Below are 21444 nucleotides of genomic sequence, written 5' to 3'. Positions count from 1 at the left end.
AGTTGAGGGCATCTTGCTTGTTTCCAGGTTCTGGCTATTCTGAACAATGCTGCTATGAACATCATTGAGCAAGTGTCCCTGTGCTATGATTGAGCACCTAAGAGTGGTATCACTGGTTCTTGAGGTAGAGACTCCTAATTTTCTGAGAAACAGCCCTACTGATTTCCAAAGTGCCTGTACAAGTTTGCACTCCCACCAGCAGTGGAGGAGTGTTCCCTTTACTCCAACACATCTGCAACAAAGCAGTCATCAGTGCTTTTGATCTTAGCCATTTTGACAGGAGTAAGATGGCTTCTCAGAGTCATTTTGATTTGCATTTCCCTGATTACTAAGGATGTTGAGTAATTCTTTAAATGTCTTTCGGCCAATTGAGATTCTTCTGTTTAGAATTCTCTGTTTAGATCTGTTCCCTTTAAAAAATGGAATTATTAGGTATTTTGATGTCTACTTTCTTTTTTTAAATGTTTTTTTTAAAGATTTATTTATTATGTATACAATGTTCTGCCTGCATGTGTCCCTGCAGGCCAGAAGTTGGCACCAGATTTTATTACAGATGGTTGTGAGCCACCATGTGGTTGCTGGGAATTAAACTCAGGACCTGTGGAAGAGCAATCAGTGCTCTTAACCGCTGAGCCATCTCTCCAGCCCCTGATGTCTACTTTCTTGAGTTCTTTATATATCTTGGATATCAGTCCCCTGACCTTAGCACAACCGACACCATGTTGTAGGGACCATTCTGACCCTAGAACCCAGCAAGTGGGTCCCAACACCTGCTAAAATGGGAACAAAGACCTAATCCTCAAAGACATAGTCAATAGTTCCAGGATACAGGAAAGTCTAAATGTATTAGCCTTACCTTTTGGCTTCTATAGTTCTGCTTCTTGCTAACTAAATTATGTCAACCCAGGAGGTAGTTTTTGTGCTTAGAAGATCAGAGGCAGTGAGTCTTGGGGCTGCATCATTTATGCAAGTTTCCCAGGCAGCTGCTGGCCAGAAATAAAGACTTTGTACTCAACTTTAAGAGTGTCCATGTGTGTTCTTTGTTAGAATTACCACACAACATAATCACAGTGGAGGCTCTTCAAAAAATTAAAAGTGAATCAGTTATACCACTCACGGGTATATACACACAGCATTTCAGTTCTTTATATTAGAGGCATATCTGCACATCAATATTGATTGCAGCATACTTAAACTAGTCAGGCTTCCTTAGAGGAACAGAACTGATAGAATCTATCCATCTGTGTATTTATAGAAAGGTGATTTACTAACGTGGCTTATAGGTCATAGTCTACCTATTTCAATAATGGCTGTCTACCATCAGAGATGGCAAGAGTAGAGTAGTTGTTCACACCATGAGGGTAGATATCTCAGCTGGTCTTCGGTATATTCTGGAATTCTGAAGAAGTAGGCTCTAATCCCAGTGAAGGAATGGACATGCTAGCAAGAGAAAGGGCCAGCCAGCAAAGAGCAAAGGGCTTTCTTATTCTTTATCCTTTATGTAGGCTGCCACCTGAAGATGTGGCCAAAGTTAAAAACAAAGCTTCCCATTTCAAAAGAGCTGGATTAAGTTGGGTATTCCTACTTCAAATGATTTAATTTTTTAATTAAGAAAGATCCCTTACAGGTGTACCCAATCAGTTGGGTTTTAGTTAATTCCACATGTGTTCAGGTTGACACCAACAGTAGTCATTGCGACAGTACGCAGTAGTTACATTAGGAAAATAGTCTGGGTGTCAGAATCAGAGAAAGGTATAAAGAAAATGTGACGTATCAGCATAATGGAAAATTATTTATTCATAAAAGAATGGAAATTATGCTTTTTTTTGCAGGAAAAAAATTGAGTGGAGATAGTCATATAAGTTAGCCAGGTTCCATAAGCTATCCATGTTTTCTAGCAGATGTGGTTCCCAGATTATATTTACATAATGAGCTCCTGTGTGCATATGTTTCAGGAGACTAGAGGCAAAGCTCTGTAGCGGAAAATGATGACAAAGCACTGCGGGGAGAGATGAGAGCTGGGCGGACTGTGGTAACAAGGAGTGTGCTCATACTCAGTATGTGCTTCAAGACATCCCATGTCCAGTGAATGAAGTCACAAGGAGAACGGTTTTAATACCACTATAGCTTTTTATTAATTGATCCAAGATTAAATACATATTTTGTGAGTTTTATTTCATATAGAATATGATACTGCAATTAGAAAACATAAATGTTAAATTATCAGAGAGAAATATTCAACCACTCATTACTCACAAATAAAATAACAGACAAGATTTTTAGAGAGTTTTACTAAGTACTCAATTATGTGTGAATAGAAATATTTTACATATCCATCTATATCTACATGTCATCTGTACGCCTATACTTGTGCCAATGTATCAATATATTCACACAAGTCTTTAAAACCTATGTATGCCTGTGTTTTGGTACTTATATCTCTTCTTAGTCACATTGAACAGCACTTTACTCTGAAAACCTGGCTAGCTCTTACATTGCATACCCATAATATTTTGAAATTTCCATATCCTTCTCCCTCTGAAGGAAAAACTGCAGTTTTCCCAGAGAGGTACACTTGGCAGCATTCTCTCGCTCCTGTTGAGCCCGCCTCTTCATGGCTTCCCTCTCTGGCCTCTGCTCTTCAGTGATAGGCTGTGAGATGACTGGCCCTGGAATGTCCACTTTCCTCCATGGGATGGGTTGGCAACTGAAGTCTAGCAGCAGGTATTGGGTTTTAGCTTTGGGAGATGAAAGGGCCTTGTTCCTGGCAGCAGAAAGAGGCTCCCTGTGGAGTAAAGTGTGAGATGATGCTCTGTAGGGTGCAGGCAAAGAGGCAGCCGGCTGAGGCCCAGTGCAAGGCTTGGTTATGTTGGCTCGTGTGGCACTGGTGCCATTTGGCGGAGCTGGCTTGTCAGAGGCCATCAAAGATGTGCTGGCAGGAGCTGGTTGGGATGGCTTGAGCGTGGGAGGCTGAGCTGAGTGGGAGTGAGGCCTCACTGGGTAAGCCATAGTGGACCTGCGTGAAGCCAGGCAGAGAAGCTTTCTAGAAACAGGTTTAGTTTGAGGCTTGTCCGGGACTGGGAAAGGCAGAGGTACTAATTTGACCTTCCCAGGTGGGGGCAGCTCATACTGGGATGGAGATGGACACCGCTTGGGAGCACTGCTCGCTGGTCTCTGAATCTTGCCCAGGCTTTTGTCAAGGCTTTGGCCCTCACGTGGCATATCCAGCAGTGATGTGGTATCAGGGCCTGTCCTGGGATCTTTGTTGCTGCTCAAGTTCAGCAGAGCCCGGGAGGAGGAGACGCCAGTTTTCCTCTCACTCTTCTTCCCCAGTGGGTGAAAGACCTGCACAGACGCCAGCATGTGCATGCCGAGGTGAGTTCGAGGCTTCTTAAAGCTGTCATGGCTGAGCTCAGGTGGATTCCTCTTCCTCTTGGTCTTTGGGATGGCGGGCTTCTCTTCTGCCTTGACTCTGTGACTTGATGGCTTCAGCTCCTCTGTTTTCTTGGAGTTGTTTTCTCTAGTCTTCTTGGCCTTGTCTTGCCCATGTGCCCTAGCTCTGCTGCGCTTTCTGGGTGTGACTTTCTGAGCTTTGCCCTCCAAGTGCTTGGCCACGTTGTCGAAAGCCCCTTCACTGAACCCAGCACTGCCCACAGCCTCTTCTCCCTCCACCAGTTTCTGGAGCTGGATTCTGGCTTGAGGAGCTCCATCAGGCAGCTCAGAGACTTTCTGGTCATTCTTTCTTACTTGGTCTGAGAGTGCACTGATGACGCTGGAGCTTTCCTGGGCCTGATCCCTCCCGATGACTGTGGAGTCTTTGGATTGAGCTGCTCTGGGATCTTGGAATTGGTTTAGCTCTGTGAGGGAGTTGAAGAGTTGGGGAAGGTGAATATCTGCCACGAGTGCAGTCATGTCTGCAAAGTCCATGTTGGAGCCCACCACACTCTGAAGCACCCCAGGCTCTTCCTGACCTAGGCTGCTGTTTCCCAAGGTGTCATTGTCAAGAACAAGGTTCTGCTGTAGGCTTTCAGCATCAGTGTATTTCAGGGTCTGCTGCATGTTGGTGTGCACTCAAGGTAGAAGTGCTAGTTCTTGGTTTTCTTTTGTGCCCTCATAGGTAACCAGAGGTGTTGATAGATTGGCTATCTTGAAATCCAAGTTGTTATTTTCTGTTTGTTCCAGGCTTGGAGCTGGAGGCAAGGGCAGGAATTCTGAAGGACTGTGGATGGGGGCAGTTAATGACCTGTCCTCACTGACAGGTGGTGTCCTCATCCAGGTGTCATGGGTGCAGGCATTGCCAAGGTCTGGACTCTGCAGCAAACAGAATATCTGAGCTGAAGGTGTCAATTCCAGGGGTGTCTCCATTTCCACCACTGAAAAAGAGTCAAGTAAGAAGTCAGTGCCTGGTAAGTGAGATGCTCCCCTCCTCTTCCCCTCCTTTTAGTGCTCCTCAGTACTGAGACCCTACAGCAGTGGGGCAGGCATTCCTATGAGCTCTGCTTGAATAGCAAGGGGCAGCACCTCTTTTGGGAGACTCGTAGTGAGTGCTCTGTTCTTTCTGGTGATAATGCAAAGTCATGTTTTCACAGATAATTGTGTGTTCCTTTGTGTTTGTGTGGTGTGTGCACGCGTCTTCACCATGGGGAGGTTACAGAATTCCCTGTGTGTGCCCCTCTCTTGCTTTACCCTTTGTCTTTGAAAGTGTACCCCTCATTTCCTTGCAAGTTTGTTATTAGGCAGGTTGTCTGGTCCATCATTTTTAAGAACTTAATCCATATCTTCCAACTTCTTTAAGTTTTTGTCATTACTTAAATACCCCCAGAATCTTGGCTTTTTATGTGGCTTTAGGTATCCAAACCAAGTTTCTCCACTCCTACAAGTCAGGCAGTTCAACAACCCAGGATTTCCTCCAACCCAACATTTCAAAGTCTTGTTAGTAGTGACAAAAAATTGGTTTAAGAAGTAAAATCAGCCAGGGAATGGTGGCACACACCTTTTATCTCAGCACTTAGGAGGCAGAGGCAGTCAGATCTCTACGATCGAGGCCAGGTTGGTCTACAAAGCAAGCTCCAGGACAGTCAGGGTGGAACAGAGAAACCCTGTCTCGAAAAGCAAAGCAAAGAGAATAAATGATGTAGGTGGGTCTTCTTTCTATGTGTTGCTTTTATTGGTTAATTAATAAAGAAACTGCTTGGCCTGATAGGTTAGAACATAGGTGGGTGGAGTAGACAGAACAGAATGCTGGGAAGAAGGCAATGGGGCAGTCTCCATGAAGCTCTGGCCCAAGATAGACGTAGGTAAGCCACCACCTCGTGGTGCTACACAGATTATTAAATATGGGTTGAAGGAAGATGTGAGAATTAGCCAATAAGAGGCTGGAACTAATGGGCCAGGCAGTGTTTAAATGAATACAGTTTCTGTGTAATTATTCTGGAGCTAAGCTAGCCGTGCAGGAGCTGTGCGGGATGAAAAGCAGGCCTGCTCATCTCATCACTACAAACAAACAAACAAAATTGTAAAATCTTTGGGCTTGAGTGTGACTGTGTTGTAGAAAACATGTCCTAATGATCATGGTCTTAGAGAGAGAGGGAGAGAGAAAGAGAGAGAGAGAGAGAGAGAGAGAGAGAGAGAGAAGCTTTACCCAACTTAGCAATTGTACATGGGTTATACTGGACTCTGGATGCACTTATATTTGTAAGAGAATTGCAGGGCCAGCACTTGGAATCTGGGAGTAGTTCCTCCAGGACTGGTTTGGAGTTGCATTGTTCCAGAGTCAGATCTCAACACAGGGAAAATCAAGTGTTATGGAAACAGAAAGGCCTTTGTGTCCTCTAGAGCCCTGAGCAATAAATTAGGAAAGAGGTGACTGCTGTGTGTTGATGGATGGGATGAATTAGCTTGCAGGGTGACATACGTGTCTGTGGGGGTAGTCCTTGGACATGTCTTAATGAGTGATGGATGCCACTCATTGCCCTACATTCTCTCATTATAGAGACTGAAGACTGCGATGATTAGCCCGAGGCAAACCTAACCTATCAGAACTTACATTCTCCCTTTGTATGGACTGTCCACTACTGAGAGGTAAGTTGTGCCCTCTTTGTTCGAGGGTTGATCTCACTCCTTCCCCTCCTGGCTCTGTTCTCACCTTGAAGGCTGCTGTCCGGCATGGCTTGAGCAGATGAGGGATAGTAGAAGGCAGAGGTGGAGAAAGGTGTTTGAACGTTCATTGAATGAAACTCCCTTAGCATCATCACCATCTCTGGTTGCAGGGAGGAGGCCTGAGTTCCAGAGTAGGACACAAGGCGATAGGCCTGCAGGCACTGCTCGAGTTCTCCAGCCATCAGAGGGCCCAGGCTGTTGAGGCTGTAGTAATAGAGCTGGCTGCCATCCTGGTAGGAAGGTGCCAGGTTGTATCCTTGATTTGGCACCTCTGATGGTGTGGCCTGGACGAGGCTGGCAGAGAGTCTCGGATAAAGAGGGACTAAGGCATTGGGATCTAGAATGTTATCACACTGGGCTGTCATAGCCAGGGAGGAGAGTGTGGTATTCTGGTCAATGATAGTTACAGTGAAGTCCTGGAATGCAGTTTCTCTCCTGTCAGAGCTTCCTGTGAGATCACACTGGAGAACACCTGCATAGGGGAGTGCCAGGGTGGAGATCTGGTTCTGGTTGGTCAGTGCAGTCAACGTGGTAGTGCCAGCTCGTTGGTAAAGGGAGGCACTGTCTACGAGCTGCTGGCAACAAGTGCTGGAGTCTGATGGCAGGAGCCATGCTGAGCTCGCGGCTGGGGTGGATACCCCATAGAAGTTGCACACACTTCCTGCTGAGGGTGTGGCATTCCTCAGCACAGGCACAGAGGGCTGCAGAGCACTTTCTGCCCCAAAGAATGGTGCACTTTGACAATTTTCTGTAGGAAACAAGAGGACAGTGGGAAAATGGTGAGATGGAAGCTTTCTCGCTTCCTGTGAGGAGCAGTGCTGTCTCCAGGTTGTACTATCCGGAGGAGTCTAACACCTATGTCCCCTCACATATCCCAGACAAATGGGTTCAGAATGATTCTTGTTACTATATAGGATGGCACTCATTTAATAAGCTGCCGGTTCTTCCTGTGTGGAACTGTAATTCCCAGTTGATCTGCTTTAACTCTCACTGTGCTCTAGACACCACTGTTCTTTCCCCTGCTTTGTCTTGCTCTAATACCTGCTTTGACACCGCCTTACAACTGTGTCCTAGAACAAAAGTGTTTAGAGGTAGGAGAACCTTAACAGCTTCTCATGGCTGTATCTTTACCCTATTCTGTGCAGATTTTTACTCTGTGTAGACACAGGGTCTCATTCTGGTCTTGAAATCACACAGATAGGCCTGCTTCTCTATCCAGAGTTCTGGCTCCATAGACATTTGCCATGTCCACCGGGCTTGTCTCTACTCTGAGCTTTTTAAGTAAATGATGTATCAGGAATTTCATATATAAGTACTATATTTAGGTAATTATATGTTCCTCCCCTAACGCCTCCTGTTTCCCTCTACTTCTTGTATAAGTCATGATGTCTTATTTTGTATAGCCATTGAGTGCGTATGCATATATGACTGCACGAATAGCCTGGTGATAACATTTCACGTTGCTTGCCTGTGTTTCATGTGACATCTTGGGAATGCTAATGTAGTATGGGTTCCTCTCTGAACAAGATAGTTTCTTAATCTAATAGTTGGTAACTGAATCTTAAATGATCAGTTCCTCAGTAACTGTTAATTTCTTGTAACTCTTTCTAGTGGGCATCCTTGTGAGAATTCCCCCCACCCCATGTGTCAGTTCTTGTCCAGAGAACAACTGACCATGGAGTACCCAGCCCCTGTTGAAATCATCCAGCACAACAGTGCACATAAGGTGTTGGGAATGCTCTGGAAGTTGGGCTGGGTAGATGTTAAGAGCCAGAGACCAGAGTGGGATGTTGTTTTCTATATTTGATAGGGAATCTCAGCAGTGTGGTTGCCTAAAAATGGCTTGGAATATAATGCTATCTTGTGCCTTTAGATTTAAAATCTCTGGCTGTCTGTAACATTCAATTCCCAACTACCTACATGTACCTCTACAGCCATCTGTGCAGTTTATCTTCTTTTATTTCTGTTTTCTAACCCCTGGTAAGAACCAAAGCTAACTGTAACATTCAACCGGAGATATCTATATCAACATGAATAGTGTGCCCATTAAACAAAGATTTAAAAGCATAGTGAAAGTAAGAGAAGTGATCAAAAGAAACATGTTAAAGTTTCTTTCCTTACCTGACATGGTCGGGGGAGAGGATCAGCAATCCACAGTACAATGGAGGAAGGTCATCCTTGTCTGATCAGCTGACCTCAGTGGCAAGTGTGTCCAGTATCAGACAGCACTTACTGGTCACTGGTCACAAGTGATCTGTGATGATCCAAATTTGTTTACAGGCATCACCATGGAAACACCAAGATTCTACCAGGTGCTGGTAGGGTAGGAGGGAGAATGATGTCATAAATAGGCAGCAGCCAATGGGGATGTCTGATTCCTAGCTAAAAGATGGGATTGGATAGAGCAGATGCCAGAAGACCAACAGCAGTCATGAAGGCTGAAATTGGGCTAATGAAAGGAGGAAATTATGGTACAGAAATCCTGCTTCCCATGGTGTTTAGCCTAGGCTATCATGGCAGTGCTTCTTCTAAGGTTCACTGATGAAGCTGTGCATGATGCCCCATCAGCCTACCCTGTCCATACAGTCGGTAGCCTTGGGCAGGAAGGAGAGGAACACCTAGGTTGAGGGAACTCAGGTGGGAAACCATTTCAGCTGATCTGCTTTATGAGCTGTCTATTAGGGTCCGAGAGAAGTCCCATAAAGGACCACCTGTCATGTATGCAGTCAGCAAGAACATTTATTAAAAAAACTGCCAACATGTTGGGGTGGCAAATGGCAATCCCCAGAGAAGCTCACACATATGTTTTATACAGCGTGAGGGAATTCTAGAGAGGAGAGGTTATTCTGAGGGATGGTTGGTGGGTATAAATCAAACTTTCATGGGATTGGCAGGTGGCTCTAGGAACTTTGCAACAGCAGGGTAGGGAAAGCTATCTTTAGCTAGTAGGAGGCTGTGGGGCATCTGCTGAGCTAGTAGAAGGCTGTGGGGTCCCTGGTGACTGGTTGCTCCTGAGTTGTGATTTTTCCAAGAACTGCTTGCTCAACTCCAGCCAGTTCCAGTAAACCAAAACTAAGGCCTGGTCACTGACAGGGGTTGTTAGAAACCTGTCATGCCTGTGGTCTGGCTCCCTGGCCCTCTCATCCCCCCTTGAGTAGAATTTAAAATCCTTGAGATGTTTTTCTTCTAAATTTATAGGCTTGTATTGTTTTTTAGAACCACTAGTTGGACCATAGAGATCTGCTTCTTTATAAATTTGACTAGCGCGTTAATGATGCAAGGTCCATAGGTTAAGGCCAACATTAAGTGGATCAAAGGCACAGCCAATGATGACAGGAGAGTAATTAACCAGGGTGACCAAGTGAATAGAGATTCATATCATAGCTTTTTATTCTTTTATACATTTTTATTGATATTTATTGAGCTCTACATTTTTCTCTGCTCCCCTCCCTCCTCTCCTCTTCCCACTTCAATCCTCCCCCAAGGCCCCCATGCTTCCAATTTATGTTTTTTTTCTTTTTTTCTTTTTTCTTTTCTTTTCTTTTCTTTTTTTTTTTTTTTGATTTTCGAGACAGGGTTTCTCCATAGCTTTTTGGTTCCTGTCCTGGAACTAGCTCTTGTAGACCAGGCTGGCCTCGAACTCACAGAGATCCGCCTGACTCTGCCTCCTGAGTGCTGGGATTAAAGGCACGCGCCACCACCACCCGGCCATGCTTCCAATTTACTCAGGAGATCTTTTCTTTTTTTACTTTCTGATTCCCGTGTAGATTATATCTATGTAAGTCTCCCTTCATGTTGACATTGTTGTCTAAGTTCTCTGGGTATGTGGTTTGTAGGCTGGCTTTCTTTGCATTATGTTTAAAAACCACCTATGAGTGAGTACATATGATAATTGTCTTTCTGGGTGTGGGTTACCACACCCAAAAAATAATGTTTTCTAGCTCCATCCATTTTTCTGCAAAATTCAAGCTGTCGTCATTTTTTTTTCTGCTGTGTAGTACTCCATTGTGTAAACGTACCACATTTTCCTTATCCATTCTTCGGTCAAGGGGCATTTAGGTTGTTTCCAGGTTCTGGCTATGACAAACAAAGCTGCTATGAACATAGTTGAGCACATGTCCTTGTGGCACAATTGAGCATCCTTTGGATATATACCCAAAAGTGGTATTGCTGGGTCTTGAGGAAGGTTGTTTCCTAATTTTCTGAGAAATCGCCACACTGACATCCAAAGGGGACGTACCAGCTTGCACTCCCACCAGCAGTGCAGAAGTGTTCCCTTTTCCCCACAACCTCTCCAGCATAAGTTGTCATCAGTGTTTTTGATGTTGGCCATTCTTACAGGTATAAGATGGAATCTCAGAGTTGTTTTGATTTGCATTTCTCTGATGACTAAGGATGTTGAACATTTCCTTAAGTGTCTTTCAGCCATTTTAGATTCCTTTGTTGAGAGTTTTCTGTTTAGGTGTGTACTCCTTTTTTTTTATTGGATCATATGTTCTTTTGGTGTCCAATTTCTTGAGTTCTTTGCATATCTTGGAGATCAGACCTCTGTCTGATGTGGGGTTAGTGAAGATCTTTTCCCATTCTGTAGGCTGTCGTTTTGTCTTGTTGACCGTGTCCTTTGCTCTACAGAAACTTTTCAGCTTCAGGAGGTCCCATTTATTAATTGTTTCTCTCAGTGTCTGTGCTGCTGGGGTTCTATTAAGAAGTGGTTCCTGTGCCAATGTGTTCAAGTGTACTTCCCACTTTCTCTTCTATGAGGTTCACTGTGGCTGGCTTTATGTTGAGGTCTTTGATCCATTTGGACTTGAGTTTTGTTTATGGTGATAGATATGGGTCTACTTTCATTCTTCTACATGTTGATATCCAGTTATGCCAGCACCACTTGTTAAATATGGTTTCTTTTTTCTGTTTGATATTTTTTGCTTCTTTTTCAAAGATCAGGTGTTTGAAGATGTGTGGATTGATATCTGGGTCTTCTACTTGTTTCCATTGGTCCTCTTGTCTTTTCTTATGTCAATACCAGGCTGTTTTCAGTACTGTAGCTCTGTAGTAGTGTTTCAAGTCAGGGATTGTAATGCTTCCAGATGTTCTTTTATTACATAGGATTGTTTTGGCTATTCTGGTTATTTTGCTTTTCCATATGAAATTGAATACCGTTCTTTCAAGGTCTGTGAAGAATTTTGCTGGGATTTTGATGGGCATTGCATGGAATCTGTAGATTGTTTTTGGTAAGATTGCCATTTTTTACCATGTTAATTCTGTCTACCCAAGAGCATGGGATATCTTTCCACTTTCTGGTGTCTTCTTCAATTTCTTTCTTTAAAGATTTAAAGTTCTTGTCATAGAAGTTTTCCACTTGTTTGGTTAGAGTTACAATGTATAAATATCTTAATCAGAGGTAGAAATATATAATGCAATATGATAAATACATCCTAAAATTGTATCAATATACAAAATGTCTTAAACAGAGGTAGAGACATGCATGAATGCATACAATATGACAAAATAACTTCACGTAGGTGTACAGATGTTGTAAAGTGGAATAACAAATATAATTTGATCTTGTATCAATATATACAAGAAACTATACCATGCTGGAGAGATGGCTCAGATGTTAAGAGCACTGGCTGCTCTACCTGCGGTCCTGAGTTCAATTCCCAGCAACCACGTAGTGGCTTATAACCATCAGTAATGAGATCTGGTGCCCTCTTCTGGCCTGCAGGGATACATGCAGGCAGAACACTGTAAAGATAATAAATAAATAATAAATAAATAAAAAAAGAAACTATACCAGTGTAAATTTTCCATAAATAATAGCTCACAAGTATTCACTCTATTACTCACTATTATTACTATTATCAGTATGAATAAGTTCACACTAAATTACCTATTATCCTATTCAATCTTCCTTTTTTTATCTCTAGGCCTACATAATTTCTACCCCAACCCTCAATCCTATGTGAGTAATAATCAAACCCTAAATCGTGTCTCTAACCGTGAGGACAAACTTTGTGGGGAGAGGGAACAAACTTTGTGCTTTGTGGAATTGCTTCCTGCTGTCATGGGGCAATGGGATCTTGTAAAAAATAAAATGATGGTTAAGTTTCAAGATTACTGTTTTGTGCAAATGGTCTCTGAGTAGTCCATAGGGTCTTTTTGTTTGTTTGTTTTGAAGTTCTTATTTGGAGTTCTGGCCAGAATGTTGTAAGAAGGTGCACCATTTCTGCTGGTGGTACCCAAAAACTAGTCTCATAATAGCGTTACCAGCATCATGACGTCATATCAATCAGGTGGAGTCATTGTTGTGGGGCACCATCTTCTTCCTGGAAGCTTCAAATGTTATGGCAGGAAAATCTACTGTTCATTGTGGGAAAACTAAAGCATTATTCATATAGACATATGTTCAATGAAAGATATGATATAAATAAAATGGTCACGGAGAAAGTAAAATATTTCCTTTAAATATATCTTCTTTCTGTACCATACCAGATGGTTCTTGACATGAGACAGAAATTCTGAACTTTTCTTTTAACTCCTTGCTTGGATTTAGAGAAGGATAGCCATTGTCCAGCTCCAAAGCCAGCTCTTATTTTTAAGTAGAGATGTATATGTGTCTAAATAATCAAAATTTACAATGCTGATAATACAGCATCATAAAGCAGATTTCTTTTTGCTTGTTGATTCTTTATGGATAGCTATCTTTTTATCTTTAGGCATCTAGATGTTCAAGGTCTCTCTACTCTTTGAAGATGAATATTTTCCTGCAAGGACAAGAACAGAACCCTGCCCCAATCCTTATGAGGTTTTCTTACCACCTGCATAATTGTCATCTTTGTGTATGAACCATCATTTCTATTTCTCAAGAGGTTTCTCCTTTTCAAACTGAATCTTTATCAATTTTGATGGTATCCATAGCTTTTTCCCCTGTGGAAACAAGTTCAAAACCCCTTCCCCAATGTAGCACATCTCCTGGTGAAGTGATGAGGTGAGCAGGCTTGCTTTTTGTCCCGCCCGGCTCCCGCATGGTTAGCTTTACACTCGAAATAATAACACACAAATTGTATTCATTTGAATACTGCCTGGCCCATTAACTCTAACCTCTTACTGGCTAACTCTCACATCTTGATTAACCCATTTCTATTAATGTATGTAGCACCACGAGGTGGTGGCTTACTGGGAGGATTCTAACCTGCATCCATCTCGGAGAGGAGAGATATGGCGTCTGACTTACTTCCCTTCTTCCCAGCATTCTGTTCTGTCTACTCCACCCACCTATGTTCTGACCTATCAGACCAAGCAGTTTTCTTTATTAATTAACCAATGAAACAACAGATAGATAGAAGACCCACCTATGCCATCCTGGTTTCCATTGTGAGGTTAGCTGATGATGGAAGTCACAAAAATAATCCCATACCAGTTCAGAATTATGAATAATAAAAGGGTTATTTATTTAAGAAGAAAACTTACAGATCACTGTCCTACATAACAGTCCTCTGTGTGAACAGGAACAGAGTCTAGCAGCCAGAAGTGGGAGCCATAAGCAAGAGACCAGGCACATGCTTTACAACTGCTTTTAGAGTATCAGAGACCATACCCAATTGGGCTGGTATCTTAAAGGCTATTGGCTGAAGAAGTGGAATGTGCTTGCACAGTACCTTCCCCTTTTGTTTTAATAAGAGAGTTCCAAACCCAATACAAAACTATATACACTAGGAACAGATATCAAGTATAATTAGAATTACAACCAGCATAAACAATATTAAGCAAGGAACACATGCTAAATGCAATATGAGAAAATATTCTAAAAGTTGTATCAATATACAAAATGTTCTAAAAGAGGTAGAAACATGCATATATACAATCTGACAGAATAACTTTGCATAGGTATACAAATAATGTAAACAAAAATAATAAATATAATTTGAACTTGTATCAATATACAAAACCATACCAATGTAAATTATCCATAAATAATAGCTCACAATTATTCACTCTATTATCAACTATTATTATCCCTTTATTTTCTACAAACACAGTTTTCACCCCAACCCTCTATCTAGTACAAGTAATAATCAACAACCCCTAAACAGTGTTCCCAACCCTAAGGACAAACTTTTTTTAGGGGGGTATGGGGGAGTTGTCTCCTAGGATTGCTTTCCACTATCATGGGGGCAATGTTATCCTAATGGGATCCTGCAAAAGTAAAGTGATGGTTAACTAGATGTATAGATGCAAATGATTTCTGAGCAGTTGATAGGGTTGTTTTTTTATTTTCCTGAAGATCTTATTTGGAGTTCTGGCCAGAACATCATGAGAAGGCGCACCATTTCAGAAGCTGGTACCCATAAATACCAGTCTTATAGAGCGCTATCAGCATCATGCTATCATCTCAGTCAGGCAGAGGTCTTGCTGTCAGGCCCCATCTTCTTCCTGGAAACTTCTGAGTTCAAGGCAGTTGCCCATTGAAAACCTGAATACGTACGTGTCTGTGGTGTGGTGTACATATTTTAATTTACCAAATTTCATAGAGTGGAACAAATCTATCTGCCGTATCTCATTCCTCTGAGTACCCTTTGGGTTATTCCCTGCAAGCAATGGTGTTTGACTATAGAAAGAGCAAGTAGCACATCTCTTTATAATCTCCTTAGCTTGTTGCCATGTAATAGAAAACTTTCTTAAGCCTTGGCTATTGACATGATGTTTTTAAAATGAAATTCAGAGGCCTGAAATACACTTCCAATCAATAATTGATCAATTTCTGCATCACCTTGTGCTAGAGGACCTGGCAGACCTGTATGGAATCAGATGTTGGTTATGTATATAGAACAAAGCCTATTCCTGATTATATCTTGAACCTATATGAATAATAAACTCAATTCTGCATCATCTGGTATAAATTCAGTGGTTTCAATATGCAAGACAACTCTTTCTGAATATTGCGATCAGTAACTCTATGAGAGGTTCTTTAAAATCCCTTAGTACCATGAGAATAGCATATAATTCGGCCTTTAGGACAGAAGTATAAGGGCTTTGTTCCACCTTAATCTTCTGATTTGTAACCTGCCTTTCCTGGTTTATTTGCATCTGTATAAAATGTACAGGCCCTAGTTATTGGTGCGTCATGTACAATTCAGAGAAGAATCTAAGTAGTTCTCTTTATAAGGTTAAGTCTATTGCTTTTGGGATAATTGCTATTAATTTCTCCCCAAAATTTAGCACAAGCTCTTTGCCAAGGTTCTTTGTCTTCCCATTTTTTTTTATTTCATCAGTAGTAAAAGGAACTATACTCTCTGCTGGGTTTATGCCTGCTAATTGATGAAGTTGCAATTTACCTTTTATAATGAACTCAGATACTTTTTCCACATAAGTTTTTAATTTTTTTTACTTGGCTTATGTGGTAAAATTATCTATTATAAGATATCTTCCCTCTGCATTAAGATTCTTGTATGGGATGTTCTGGAAGGCAATATGACTAGAATAAAATTAAGATTTTGGATTTACTCTTATCTTCATGTGCCTCCTGTAATTTTTCTTCAATGACTATCAATTCTTTTTCAGCGTAAGCTGTTAATTCTCTGGGACTACTTAAGTCTTTGTCACCATTTAAGGTTTTGTTTAAATTAACTATTAAGTCAGGTATTATCCCAACAGCCAGCCATAGACTGGAAATATCATCTAAAAAATTTTAAAAGTCATTATGAGTCCACAACCATTCTCTCCTAATCTGTTTCTTTTGTGTTCTAATTTTCTATAAACCTATTTTATAACCTAGGTAATTGACAGAATCTCCTGTTTATATTTTTTCAGGAGCAATTTTTAATCCAGATTGTAGAGGGCCCATAGGTTGGGTAACCTTGTTGAGAGCTCTTAGATCTGTCACCATTCTCCATTTTCCAGATTTTTAACAACAAATACAGGAGAATTCCAAGGGCTGCTTGATTCTTCAATATGGTGAACATCTAATTGCTCCTGTACCAGCTTTTCTAAAGCCTGCAGTTTGTCTTCTATTAAATGCTACTTTTTAACCTATATGGGTTTCTCAGTACAAGGCTGTTAGTACCTCTGAAGGTTTGATAGTTACTTTGTGTTCTTGTCCAGCCTGAATGGCTGGTGACCTTCCTTTATAATATCTTATATCCTTCCCAGAAACATGAGTTTTTGGGACTGCAGCATTGTCAACCTGTGTATTCCATTGCTGCAAATGGTCTCAGCCTCATAAATTAACTGCAATATTAGCTACATATGGCCTTAGCCTTCCTTTCTGTCCTTCTGGCCCTATGCATTCAACCCACCTCATGCTTTGTTTTACTTGAGATAGGGTTCAAATTCTTTGGAATTGAATATCTGCCTCTTGAATAGGCCAATTTGGATGCCAAGATTCTGGAGTAATGATAGTCACATCTGCACCTGTGTCTAGTAATTCCTCAATTACAATGTCATTTATATGCACTCTTACCTTTGGTCTCTGATCATTTATAAAAGTCTGCCAAAATATACGTTTCCTATTTCCCACTGGAATTTTTGACTAGTCCTCCAGGTCTATTCCATCGTCCAGAACTATGGTATGTTTTTTTTTTTACAGTATTCACTGGATTGTTTAATATTTCTGGTGAGACATGTTCTCCACAGTTCATGGGAATGGCTGGGCCTTGTTTGACATAGTGGCCTGTGAGAGGTGCCCCAAGGAGTTCCCAGTGGTATCAGTTTGCCTTGTCTGTCTCTTGCTGACTGACATTCATTAGTCCAATGTTGGTCTTTGCCACACCTACATATACCAGAAGGGTGAATCCTCCTATTTTTGCCATTCCTAGAGGAGACATTATTCCTAGGAATTTCTTATCTACAGTCCCTTCTTAGATGTCCCATTCTTCCACAATTAAAACATTTGGCATTTTGCTGTCTTCTCATACCATTGGAAATCACTTCTCCTACCCAAGCTTCAGTTGGTCTTTGCCACACCTACATATACCAAAAGGGTGAATCCTCCTATTTTTGCCATTCCTAGAGGAGACATTATTCCTAGGAATTTCTTATCTACAGTCCCTTCTTAGATGTCCCATTCTTCCACAATTAAAACATTTGGCATTTTGCTGTCTTCTCATACCATTGGAAATCACTTCTCCTACCCAAGCTTCAGTACTACAATCAAATGTTTAAACATTAATTTTATGCAAGATCCATTTATCTAAGGGTGCTGATCTAACCTTTAAAGGTCCAAGGATAATCTTACATTCTATGCTGGCATTTTCAAAAGCCACGAATTCAATTACTACATGTCTAGCTTCAGGGTCTGTCACAGCCTTAGTTAATCTTTGCAGGAAGTCAGTAAAGAATTCTCTCTGGCCCTGTTTAACCCTAATATATGACTCAGTCCTCTTTTCTGGTTCCTGAATCCCATCTCATGCGTTTAAAGCTGTTGTACTATATAGGGACAAGGTGTGTTCATCATAGCGAGCTTGTTCCTGAGGATCAGAGTAATGACCCTTGCCAAGAATTTTATCTTGGGAAGTCTCAATCCTTTTACTTTCCCCTGTTGTTCTAAATTTTTTTGCCTCTTCTCTCCAATAACAGTTCCAAAGCAGCTAAGGTCCATTTTCTAGGACTGCTGAGATTAATTGAAGCCAGTCTTGTGGGGTTGCTTTAGTGCTTAAAGACCACATTTTCACCACTTCCCTGACAAATGGTGAATGTAGCCCATAAGAAACTAGTGCTTATTTTACTTCTTTTAGTTCACTCATATGTATTGGTTCCCATGCATATTCTTTGACTACCTTAGCATTCTTTGTACTAGATGGTTTCTCTGAGGAAATTACTCGACATGCTCTTGAAACTCTGTATAACTCATCCAGGGGTTTGGCATGTACTGATGAGGCTAAATCCTGTCCTTGTACCTTCTGTCCCTGCTCATCAATTTCAATAAATTCTTCAATCTTTTCAAATCTTTTACTACTGCCTTTTTAAAAGTCTGAATCTCCTGTCCAGTGGTCTGTTCTAATGAGGATTCCGACTTGTCCAGTAAAGATAATGTCTCATCCTTGGACATATAACTTTTCAACAGATTCTGACAGATTCAACACCACAAATTTTTTCAGAAAATTTTGCCAATCTGATATTATCCCTCTCCATAGTATTGAACCATTTTTAATGAGATAATATTGAAAACAAAGCAAATCCCTAGAATCAAAAAATAGGAAGGAAAATAGCCTAAGTCTTGTACAATATCTTCCATAATATAAGCAAAATAATTATTGAAATCCTAGATGTTATCAGTCATTTTTTGTAGTTTTTCAGATCTTACCTGTCGTAAAGTAATTCTAATGAATTGGAGCAGGTGTAATAATCGTTAGCGGCCAGCAGGTGTCGCACTCGCAGCCATGTGACCGAGAGACATTAGCAGCAGTGAACAGCATGTGTTGCTTACTTAGGTATGGAAAATATGCTTTGTTTAACAAATTAAGAACAGTTATTAATGCAATCAAATGATTCTGAGAGTTGGGGCCCAGGATAAAGAGATGACTCAAAGTTTTCCGTTAGTGCAAGTTGTGGGCTGTGTACACTTCAAGGATCGCAGGCAGCAGTGTGTGGGCTGGTGTGTGGGTCATGAACTGGGATCCTCGAGCTGCAGCCTGCTGAGTCTGAGGGCTGGCTAAAGCCGTGGACAGGAGAGTCAGTCTGTAATGCACCACATGGTTGGTGGACTGATCCCAAAAAGTGTGGACTGGTCCCCAGATTTGGGAGCCAGATGATGGAGGAAGATACAAAATAATCCCACACTAGTTCAGAATTATGTATGATAAAGGGTTATTTATTTAGGGAATACTTATAGATCATTCTCCTAAATCACAATTTTCTTCACAAATGGGGAACAGGAACAGAGTCTAGCAGCTGGAAGTGAGAGCTGGAAGCAAGAAAGTGAGCGCATGATTTACAGCTGCATTTATAGTATAAGAGACCATGCCTAAGTGGACTGGTATCTTAAAGCTATTACCTGAAGGAGCAGAAGGAGCTCCCATAGTGTCTCAATAGGTTAAAGTGACCTGGTTTGAAGGGCAGGCTTGTGAGGTCAGTCCTTGTCAAAGACACTGTTTTAGCTTTCTTAGACCTAATTTTCTAGGCTTTTGGGTAACCATTACCTTATTGTGGCTCAAGGGTTTTCATGGCTGTAGGGGCCAAAATTCTAATTACAGGGTGAATAATGCCTCTAGGTCTTTCCCTATTGATCCTTTCATTTGGTGATATAACCTAAGGCCCCAGGTTTTCCTGACTCCAACCATATGTCTTCTTACCAGCATCAGTGAATTGAATTAGATTTGCATGCCCCTTCTCCAGAAAATTAAGACCATCAAGCTCCCACATTGTTTCATTCACCTTTTTTAGTTTGATAAAGTCTCTATCTCTTGGGGGCCTTCCACCATGTGTGACCCATGGAGACAGCTCCATGAAGCACAGAAATAGTTGCTGACCCCCCACTATTCCCTATCTGGGCCTATCTCTATCATGTCCAGGGCAAACATAAAAATGGGTGACTTCTTATAACTTAGCATCAGATATCTTAGTCCAACCATAAAGCATCCCCAAGATAAAGTACAAATCAGGAGAGTCAGTCCCTAAAGAGGCTTCTTGGGAAGTATGGCCCAGGATCTTTTCTGAGTCAGTGTTTATGATCTTCCATGTGAGAACAAGGATAGGTGGTGGTTGTTGTCCCCCTTGATGGCCTGACTGGAAACCCCAGCAGGTTTGTACTAAGGAAGCACAGGGACAAGTCCATCACTTAGCTGCATCAGTGACTTTCTGCATTCTCAGTTTTAGAGGGTCCTGTAGGCATGCAATGGCTCCCCAAAGTCCAATGTTGACTCTCTCTGGAGTGTGGTAGACCTCCAAATCAGCCCGTGGATTCACACTGTGGGTGTTGTCATGATGATTGTAAGGTCTCTTCTAGCCACGCTCCAAGGACTTTTTTGTAGTGATATTTTGTTTGTAATCTAACAAATAAAGCTTGTCTGAAGATCAGAGTGCAGAGTTAAGCCAGTAGTTATCTATAGTAACCAGGCTTTGGTGTACACACCTTTTAATTCCAGCAGTCAGAAGACATAGGCAGCTGAATCTCTGTGAGTTCAACACGCTGGGCTACATGAGATTGAATTCAACACTTGGGATCACATGCCTTTAATCCCTGCACTAGGAAGGTGGAGACAGAGATATGGATGGGCAAATAGAGGACTGAATATAAGGTGAAGGAGATAGGAACTCAGATGTAGTCTGAGGATTCACTGAGCCAAATGTAGTCTGAGGTTTCATAGAGACAGCAGCAGTCTGAGGATTTGAATAGACAGGATCATGCCTTTGGTCTGAGCATTGAAAGAGATAAGAACTCTCTAGTGTTTGACTGTTCTGCTTCCCTGATTTTTTTGTATTAATCCTTATATCTGACTCCAGGTTTTTATTATTATTTTTAATTTTTTTAAAAAAGTATTTTTTCTAATTATACATGCCAAATCCATTTTCCTCTCCTTTTCCTCCTCCTGCTCCCTCCACCTTTCCTGCTCCCACACACCATCACACCCCTATCCACTCCTCAGAGAGGGTATATCTTCCAATGGGGAGTCAACAAAGTCTAGCACATTGCTTTGAGGCCCTCAGGGTATCTAGGTTGAACAAGGTATCCCTTCTGAGAGAATGAATTTCTAAAAGCCAGAACAAGCAGTAGGGATAAATCCTGGTTTTACTGCCAGTAGCCCTACAGTCATCTCAGCCATATAACTGTCACCCACATTCAGCTGGTTCCCTTGCTGTCAGGCCAGAGTTGGAAGGCTCCATTAGCTCAGGTAAGCTATTTTAGTTGGTATCCCCATCATGGTCTTAGCCTCTTTGCTCATATTCTCACTCCTCCCTCTCTTTGACTGGACATTGGGAGCTCAGACCAATGCTCCACTGTGGTTATTTACATCTGCTTCCATCAGTTGCTGGATGTAGGTTCTATGATGGCATTTAAAATAGTAATCAATCTGACTACAGGGCAAGGCCAGTTTAGGCACACTCTCCTCTATTGCTTAGGGTTTTAGCTGGGGTCATCCTTGTGGATTCCTGGGAATTTCTCTAGTGCTAGGCTTCTTGCTAACCCCATAATGGCTCCCTCAATCAAGATATCTCATCCCTTGCTCTCATCTCTGTCCTCCCCACATCTCAGCTTTCTATTCCCTCTAAGTTCTCCTCTCCCTCCAATTCTCCCCTCCTCCCCTTCTACTTTCCCTTTTCTATCACCCCCATGCTTCCAATTTTCTC

General features: G+C 41.7%; 1 pseudogene; it reads right to left on the bottom strand.

Moving 5' to 3' along the window:
• Nucleotides 1-2490: 2490 nt before the first annotated feature.
• Nucleotides 2491-21444, bottom strand: part of LOC121443196 — a 37975-nt pseudogene continuing 19021 nt past the window's right edge.

This window comes from Microtus oregoni, unplaced genomic scaffold, assembly GCF_018167655.1.
Source record: "Microtus oregoni isolate MIOR12 unplaced genomic scaffold, Mior012 000102F_ref0000329, whole genome shotgun sequence".
In the NCBI taxonomy this organism is placed as follows: domain Eukaryota; kingdom Metazoa; phylum Chordata; class Mammalia; order Rodentia; family Cricetidae; genus Microtus; species Microtus oregoni.
Note: the sequence above shows the minus strand (reverse complement) of the source record. Positions and strands in the feature narration are given on the sequence as shown.